Source organism: Vollenhovia emeryi, unplaced genomic scaffold (assembly GCF_000949405.1).
Source record: "Vollenhovia emeryi isolate VEMERY1.0 unplaced genomic scaffold, V.emery_V1.0 DF939175.1, whole genome shotgun sequence".
Taxonomy (NCBI): domain Eukaryota; kingdom Metazoa; phylum Arthropoda; class Insecta; order Hymenoptera; family Formicidae; genus Vollenhovia; species Vollenhovia emeryi.
Window position 1 is genome coordinate 324,687 of NW_011967191.1, and position 8,744 is coordinate 333,430.

Genomic DNA, 8,744 nt, shown 5'->3' on the forward strand with positions numbered 1-8,744 from the left:
CAAATCACATATTCAGCTACTGCTAACTTTGCAGATTTTAGAATTATTATTCGAGTGTATTTTACTCTAGCATATTTGTATATTTCAAGATGGATACTCTTAATAGAGGATTCAATCCTAGTGCATAACACATTATTCATTTATTTCTTCCGTCATTCATGTTTAACGGTATTAAATGTGAAAATGCAAAGGGGTTCAAAAATTAATTATTTACGTAGTTCCAATTTACGCGCCTCAGTTACGCTGTCAATCATAAAATGGCGACTTCCGGCTTATTGGCTTCACTCTACTTTTACCCACTCTACTTAAATCCCCCCTCTCTCTCTCTACCTCTCCCCCTCTCCACAAGCTTCAGCTTATTTAATGTGACGCTCAGTCTATATTTACTATGTCTATGACACTACCACAGCCCAGTGAGAAATGATTCGTCGATCGATGTCAAAACGATGTCGAATCGACATCGATACCGTCAAATTGACGTCGATTCGACATCGTTTCGACATCGATCGACGAATCATTTCTCACTGGGAGGCTTCTATAGAAGTTGTGTCAACTCATAGACATATAAAAGATAGACTGCTTATGAGGTAGTGGGTGATGTCCTCCTGAGGGAAAAGGACAACACCAATTTATTTGGGTATCTATCTTCTTCTAGTGTACGTGATCACGTGGGCGTGAACACGTGATCGCCTTCAGATCACGTCCACTAGAGGAAGACAGATACCCAAATAAATTCATGTTGTCCTTTTCCCTCAGGAGGATGCCCCCACCTAGGGTTCCACTGCCTCATAAGCAGTCTATCTTTTATATGTCTATGTGTCAACTACAGCCTGAAATTCATCGATGTATAGGTAGGAATAAAGATTATGAAAATGTGAATTCTAGTAAAATTGAGGTTTAGGCATTAATGAATAATAGAATCCTAAATAATAAGAGAAGCCGTCGCTGAATCTTGCCCGGGTGTATGGCAGAATACCACGTGATCGGGACCACAAAGATCAAAGGGGCCAGCAGAGAGTGAAGTTACTAGCGCCGCAAATCTGTACACCACAATGCCCTCAGCGGTTTACCCCTCGGCGACAACCGTCCGCGTTTCGCGCCATCTTGCTCGCGAACTGCACTACCGATCTCGCGGCGCAAACTGCACCGCCGATCTCGCGGCGCGAACGACAAACGATTCAAAACGATGCGCGGCGTCCGAGGGAAAATAAAAATATTGCACGTAAACGCAATACTTAAAAAATTACATGTATATATTTTTTGTGTCATAATTCATCAATATTCTGTCTAATTTTATATATTCTAGAAACGGTCTATTATTATCTTATTCTCTTCCTCGGTATCTTTATCGCGCTCGAATGTAAAATTACTGAATTTTGTACGCCAGGTAAAAATAGCTAGGAGGTTCAGGTGATATTTCGCGGTGATTGGCAAATGGAAATTCTGCGCGAATCTTCGAATTCGAATGAGGACGAATAAAAAAGCGGCCAATCGCGTGTGGTACGCAACTTTATTCAAATGACGATAATAGGATTCGCAAGTATGGAAATTTACGACCGAATCTCGGTGTAGAACGCGGCTGAACTCTCGTAATAAGAAATTGGAGAAGTGAATAATGCACGATGAGACTTGGAAAGTTTACGTGAATTTTAAAGCAAGAACTCGTTAGAAAGTCGAAACCATGTTAAACGGCTTCGTGATAGTCCTGTCTGAATATCGTCGAGCACGTGTAAAATTACATTTTTTTAAGGCACACAAATATGCTAATGTAAAAGAATATTGCACAGATGAGAAAAGGTCGGGATTAATTAAAAATACAAAATACATGAGTATATTGTGATAGTAATTTTATCCCGAAGAGCTTTTATACTGCATTTACTAGAATTCGAGCATACTCTGTTACATCTAATACATTATTAAAATAACAAATTAAGTTTATATCTACTGATATTAGCGCATTGTACAATTTATAGAATAATTATGGAATAATTATGTGATATATATATTTTTTATTATATAATAATTGTATTGTAAATAAGTAGAATTATACCTGCAACTCTTTGTCTTGCAGTACAAGATCCACTATATAGCATCGATTGCCGTAATCTCATTCCGTGCTCCTTTATCCATAAGACGGGAAGCTTTACAACGCTAAACTGTACTCTGTCCTACACTTAGGTAAGAACTCGCTTCTATTATTACATTTAGTTGGCTATTTACCGCTATCGTACGAGCATTCGAGCGTGTATCGTACGTGTATGTTACGTTAATCAGATCGCGGAAAAGCGTCGCGATGCCTTTGACAACCGCGTGACACCGTAACCTTATGAAAATTTCAAAGGCGAATTGATTTCCTCGAAGCATACGTAATTCAGCCACACGTTGCAGCTTCGTAAAATTATTCCCGATAAATTTAAAATCCACGGTATATATCCCGTTAGAAAATGTAGTGTTTAATTCGTTTAATTCATCTTGTCAATTTTCTTAACTTGACTCTCCACGATTTAATGACAGCTTTAATTACGAAGAGCAAACGTACGAAAAATTGTAAGCGAAGTTCGGACTACAAGTTTAGACTAAGCTATAATTTATATAACATAATTTTATTGTATGCTTTTACATACTAAGGCAATAATTAACATGTAGATGTAATTACGGACTTTAAATGTCATAACGGACGGTTAACAAAAAAATGTTTTAATTATAATTTAGACTCTCTCTTTCTCTCTCTCTCTCTCTCTAAAATTGTATATAATATACCGATCTAAAATTACTCGTAATTATGTTAATTATTATTCTCACGCTTAAAATAAAAAATTAAATTTTAATTTATATTAAATTTAAATTAAAAACACATAGAATCCTTCGTTATATTTTGTCCTGATATTAAAAACGGCGAATAAAAGAGAAAAATTTTAATTTAATCAAGGAGATAAATTTTATTACACGACACGAATAATGGTAAACTGCAACTGTTTATTCTCGGCAACTAAAACATAATAATGAAAACAGCTATATGAGCAATAATGAGTTTCAAGGTAGAGGCAGACTCACATTTATGTCAGCCACATCGAAAATCGATCGGCACGTATGGAATGAACGCGACGCGATTGTTTCAGTCGGCATCTGGCAGAAAATTTCAACATTTCGCGAAATAATTCAACTCATTGCACTCGCGTTTGCTCTCTCCTGCATTACGGGCGTATAATGCGTTTGATGTAACCGTGAAAAGAAATTTCAATTATCGACGATAGCAATTTGAGAATCAACTCGAATGTCACAGCTGCGACATAACACGGGAATTTGAAGTAAATTCTTGTACGAGGCGTTGTTGCATTCAATAATCCAAAATAATTAATTCGATCGCCCTAAACATATACAACTATGAAAAACGTAAAATTCTGCTAAATCCTCATTAAACGATTACCTCTATTACCATTGTAAAGGGTGATCTTTAGGATTGTGTTGAAAGTAAATGGTTATTATCTCGTAACAAATAGATCGATGAAAATTAATCAACCGCCTATTTTGTAGAGGAAACTTGTCAATTTTATTAACATACGTATAGAAAAAATATATAATGTTTTAATAATTGAAACACACCTTATAAAAAAAGAGATAAAAATTTGCTTGCGCGCATAAATCAAAACGTTGTCCGTCAGAATAGGCGCAGAACTGCAAACGTTTTTGAAAACTTTGAAATACATTAGCCAACATGGCTGTAGAAATGTTGCGAATGTATTTTTGGATGTTACTTTTTAGTTCTCCGGTGTTGTTTAGCGTAACATCGATTTTTCAGGTAACCCCGGAGGAATAACATAAGAGGCGCATTTTTAATTGGCTGCGTTCAGCAGAAAAAGCTGCCCTGCAACTGTGTAAAATTCGTGAATCTGATTGGCGTATTCTCTTAGTCATGAGTGAATTTAAGAACATACGCCAATCAGATTCACGAATTTTACAGCAGTTGCAAAGCAGCTTTTTCTGCTGAACGTAGCCATTATTGAAATATTATATATAGTTTTTGTACATATGGTAATAAAATTGGCAAGTTTCCTCTAGAAAATAGCGGTTGATTAATTTTCTTCGGCCTATTAGTTACGAAGTAATAACTATTCACTTTCAACACAATCCTAACGGTCACCCTGTACGTTAGATTTTTGTGAATTTGTGAATTCTTATTATAATATTTTGGCAAGGAATGCAAGTACTCGAGTCATTTTTATACAATATCGATTCCAGAGGCTCAAAAGTATATGCGCAAATTATTCCTGTGTTTTATAGCTAGATGTGGATCCGTCTATAACGTTTCGCAAAACTCAATGCATTCGCTGGATATTAAATCGACAATGTGTGCACTCGTATAGGAATTTATATTTATCGTATCGAATTAACTAACGTTTCCATCATCGTCGTATTGCCATCATTCGTTTGAGATTGGCGGATCATACGATCGCGAAGATAAGCACTGCGTATTGGCTCAAGGCAAATAAATACGCAAACATATTCGTATTCTATCGAGGATAAACAACCATTCGATATACCCGTATCCCATCAATATTTCAGCTATATCAGACAGAGAGGCAATATCTTACCTTCGAGTTGTTCAGCTACGCTCGTTCCCCGATCAAATCACTTCCGGCGTATCTTGTTCACCGCAGGAAAGTCAATTTGCAGTGTTTTAGTTTCATGATAATTCCACCGACACACAAAAATAATGTCACAATGTTTCTCCACATTGATCGACAGAGGCTTTCGGCATCTTCGATTGTTATACAGTCGATATTATTCGATCGACTACTATTTCTTTATTCATTGTACCGATTGTTTCTTCAATTATTCAAGATTATTTAATCACATTATGCTGTTTGTTAAGAAAGTCAAGTTGTTTGTCTTTTAATGCAGAGTTCGTAGGAAAACGAGACATTGTGCGGTATATACTTGATTTCATTATGAGCTTATGTTACGTTCAACGAGCTATTTGCCTTGTCTTAGCGCGAGCATGCGGCTGAGTCAATGAATTGACAGCTGGTTAGCATGTTTCATCGACGGCGCAGTATATGCTAATCTTGGCGTATTTTCTAACTACGATTGTACATAAGATTGTGAGGTCGTATTAACACTTTCGCGACCGAGTGTCACGTACGTACCATATCTACAGCAATCTCAAAATTTGTCTAGCAAATATGATACAGCGTTGTATGTAACAAGACTTTTTAAACTTAAAGTCATACCGTTGCGTTGACGACAGAAGGACCAGTAATTATTTCCTACCGTTTTGATTTTACTTACCGAAGAATCTTCTTTATTCTAATAATTTGCACTACCTTATTGTAGGTGCGAGTTAAAGGAATAATCGCAATAATAAAGCATAATCGCAAAATGATTTCTGCATCGACGCGAAAAGTAGTTTCTTATATACAAATGTTAATAAGTAACATAAAGTAACTTCTTACACAATTACCCAGACAGATTACGTAACGAAAAATAATTTTCTCCGATCTTTTTTTTTACCGATCCCTTTTTCGGAAAACGGTGGTAGCGAAAGTGTTAATTATTACGATGCTGAAGTATTATAAGAAATCATGCCCGTGCGTTTAACTGCACGCGTTATCGCTTTGAACTGAAAACTGAACATTAGCAATATTACCGTAGTTGACGTATCTGCAATTATCATAGATAGCACGCTTAGACAACGTGTCGCTTATAATCGTACCTCTAGTTTGCATAATTACAAGATACCTCTACTGCGCCATTGTTTCGACGTGTTTATTAATGTCTCTTTGATCTAAGCTACCAATCTCAATTCATTTCGCGGAAAATATTCAAAATTTCGATAAGCGAATCCCGGTAAAGGACGCTTCCGGGATGCCTTTCCAACCTGGGTGATAAACTTGAGGCGATAGCGTGTGATCTACATGAATGAGCGTGTAAGATCTCCAATGTGTTATCAAGAGATAGCTACCTCCTTGGCGTAAACACTTAAAGCATCGTTATCTCAAGACCTCGCACACCTCGTTACACCTCGTCATAACACTCGCACACCACCACCGTAGATCACACGAAACACGTGGTCGACACAGGATCGGAGGAGATGGAGTCTATAAGGTTTATCTTCTCGAATGTCCGAGTGTAACTGTGTACTTAGTTGGCCGCAATATAAACAGGACCCACGTCGTCCTGTTTCCGTTATCTGTCTCGGTTCGCAAAGCGCAAAGGATATAATTACAATCCGGTAATTTCGAAGGCGAAAGGATGACGTATTACTCGATCAAAGTGTTTAACAGCGACCATATATCCGAAGGTCGCGCAATATTGGCGGTAGTCGCAACAATTGATCATCGATTACGAGCGGCGGATGCACACGGAACGGCGATACGATGAAAGCCGTGGCGTGAGAGAAATGATTGGCGAATTGTTCGTTTCGATTAAACGGGGAGAGACGCTTCGGCTGAGCGGAACGGCGATCTCTTTCAGCCGCTCGGACAGCCGCAAATTTTTCATTGGAGAGCTGCCACGGTTGGTGAACTGTTGCGAATTTCGTCAATAAGATCCGCTCGAAGGAAACGCGGGACGCATACGGATGATCGTCGTGACAGTCTAGCGGGTCGGAGTTGTTATGAAAGTCAAAGTTGGACCGTCAATGGATGTCTCGGGCAGGAACATCCTCGGGGTCCAGCGATTGTTACGGCGTCCGACAGGGGAAGATCGAAGTTGGTCTCTCAGCCCCGAACAAGACATCTTCGGCGAACTCGGCAACTCGTAATAACATCGTCATGTCCGCGGGAGCGGTAGATTGAACTTGCCACCATCATCGATCTCGCCAGCGGAAAGCCACGTCCCGGACTCGAAATACCTCCATTTTCGCACACTCGTCACCGCGTATTGCCCTTAGCGGAAAAGTGGAGAACGTCACTTTTACTTTCGCACCCCGCGCGCGCGATAAACGCAGCCTCCGGATCCCCCGTCGCCACGTGTTACATCGCGGACGTTCCGCAGATCCACGCCCGTGGGAGACGCGTACACCTGCCGCTTTGTTTACATGGTGGTAGGAATTGGTGTGTCCGGGGTGGTTCGAGCGAGCGGCCGAACGACACGACACGGGGATGCCCGGCGTTGGTTGTGGCTCACACGGCTCGCGAGGCCGCAGTGAACTGGGGGTTGGTCGCTTCGGAGAGGCTTTCCCGCTTTCCACCAGCGACGCACCACCGCGCCACCCTGTCTCTACCTCTCTCACCCTCACCGTCGCCCTCACCCTCTCCACATCGGACAGCATAGCAACTTCCACCTTCGGCCGAATCCCTCCATCGTTACCCCGGCTCACTCTCTCTCTCTCTCTCTCTCTTTTACCCTCTCTCTCTCTCTCTCTCTCCCTCCCTCCCTCTCCCCCCCCCTCTCTCTGTCTCTCTCTTTCTCTCCTCGTCGGCGAGTCTTCGAACTCTCGCTCTTCGTTGCTCCTCCGCCATCCGCACAGAAGAGGGTGGTTCTTTAGCGGCCCGCGCGTCCGCCGCCTCCGCGAGAACGAGGATCAGGCTGAATCTAATTCACGAAAAGCGAGACGTGGGATCGGAGTCAGGGGTCAGATATTTATTGCGATTATCAACTATTTCGGTGGCGTTAATATCATCTCATTAAAAGCCCATTGGAAGTTTAATTACAATGTAATATATCGCCCAGTTTAATGCACGATATATAATTTCGTAAGAACTCTTTATTCAGCAGAGGCGCGTTAATATCGATTCGTTTGGGGAAACGTAATTTCAGAATTTCGAGCCGCGCGAACGAGACTTTGCCTAAATGAAGCTGTTTTTCGAAGCATCGGTTATGATACTTTGATCACTTTTCAAGGGTCTCGGAGGTAAGATGTTCTTCACGAATTTTATATTAAAATTCAGATCAAGTTGGACTTGTCTATTAGAATCAATTAATGTCCCGTTTTCAGGCTTCTCAATCTCCAGGAGATTCCACGCAGATTATCAATCTCCCTATATTTCTCTTGCAGGGGAACAACTGTTTCAATCGCCTGACACAAGGGTGTCTCCGTAATCGCGTAAAAATTGACACGGGACACGAAGCGGGATCCATCATCTCCCTGTTGTCTCACCTCCCACACATGTCTGTCCGTCTTGTCCTCTTGTCACACGAATGTACGAGCAGCCATATGTGGCGTGTAACATGTGTATCGAGCACATGTGGCGGTGCAGAAAAAAAAAGTTTAGCTGGGGTAAAATAAAGCGAAACGCGCGGAAGAAACTGGACTGACCGTTAGATAAAAACGTTCGTACCGAGTGTCGCAGAAATTACGCGTTTTGCCTGGATAACAAACGGCAAAGGTCAAAAATAAATTGACATAACGAGGAATAATGTAATTACAACGACGATTGTTTCATTTCGGTGTGTGCTTTGGTGCGACGTGTAAATAATTTAGTCGCGCTACACATTAAAATAACTCCTTCGGCCTGGCGAGCGCGTTAAAAATTTCACGAATCGAGCTGGTTGTGAGACAAAATTATATTCCATCTCCCGCAACGTATCGGCGAATTATTATTTATTTAGCAAACGCTTTCTTTCGATTATCAAGATTTGTATTGTCATCGCGTCTTCATAAATCTTGCGTTCGAACGCATGATAGTGACAATTAATTCGTCCCACGGGTATTAATCACACCAATCGGCTTGATCTCTCCCATCCGTCATGGTGTGCGAACAAATGAGCGACGGCGATAACGAGGTTTGTTACTTTCGCAA

General features: G+C 40.7%; 1 protein-coding gene across 6 annotated transcripts in view; it reads right to left on the minus strand.

Moving 5' to 3' along the window:
- Window positions 1–7,729, minus strand: part of LOC105563434 (octopamine receptor beta-1R-like) — an 82,590-nt gene extending 74,861 nt beyond the window's left edge. The window contains exons 1-2 of one of the 6 annotated variants that reach the window (XM_012015034.1): window positions 7,656–7,729; window positions 4,593–4,861 (exon numbers count right to left, since the gene is read on the minus strand). The gene's annotated coding sequence lies outside the window, so the exon portion shown is untranslated. Of the gene's footprint in view, window positions 1–2,050; window positions 2,089–4,592; window positions 7,143–7,655 lie in introns of those variants that run through there. The other 5 variants (XM_012015033.1, XM_012015032.1, XM_012015031.1 and 2 more) reach the window with 5 other exon arrangements.
- Between the last annotated feature and the right edge of the window lie 1,015 nt (window positions 7,730–8,744).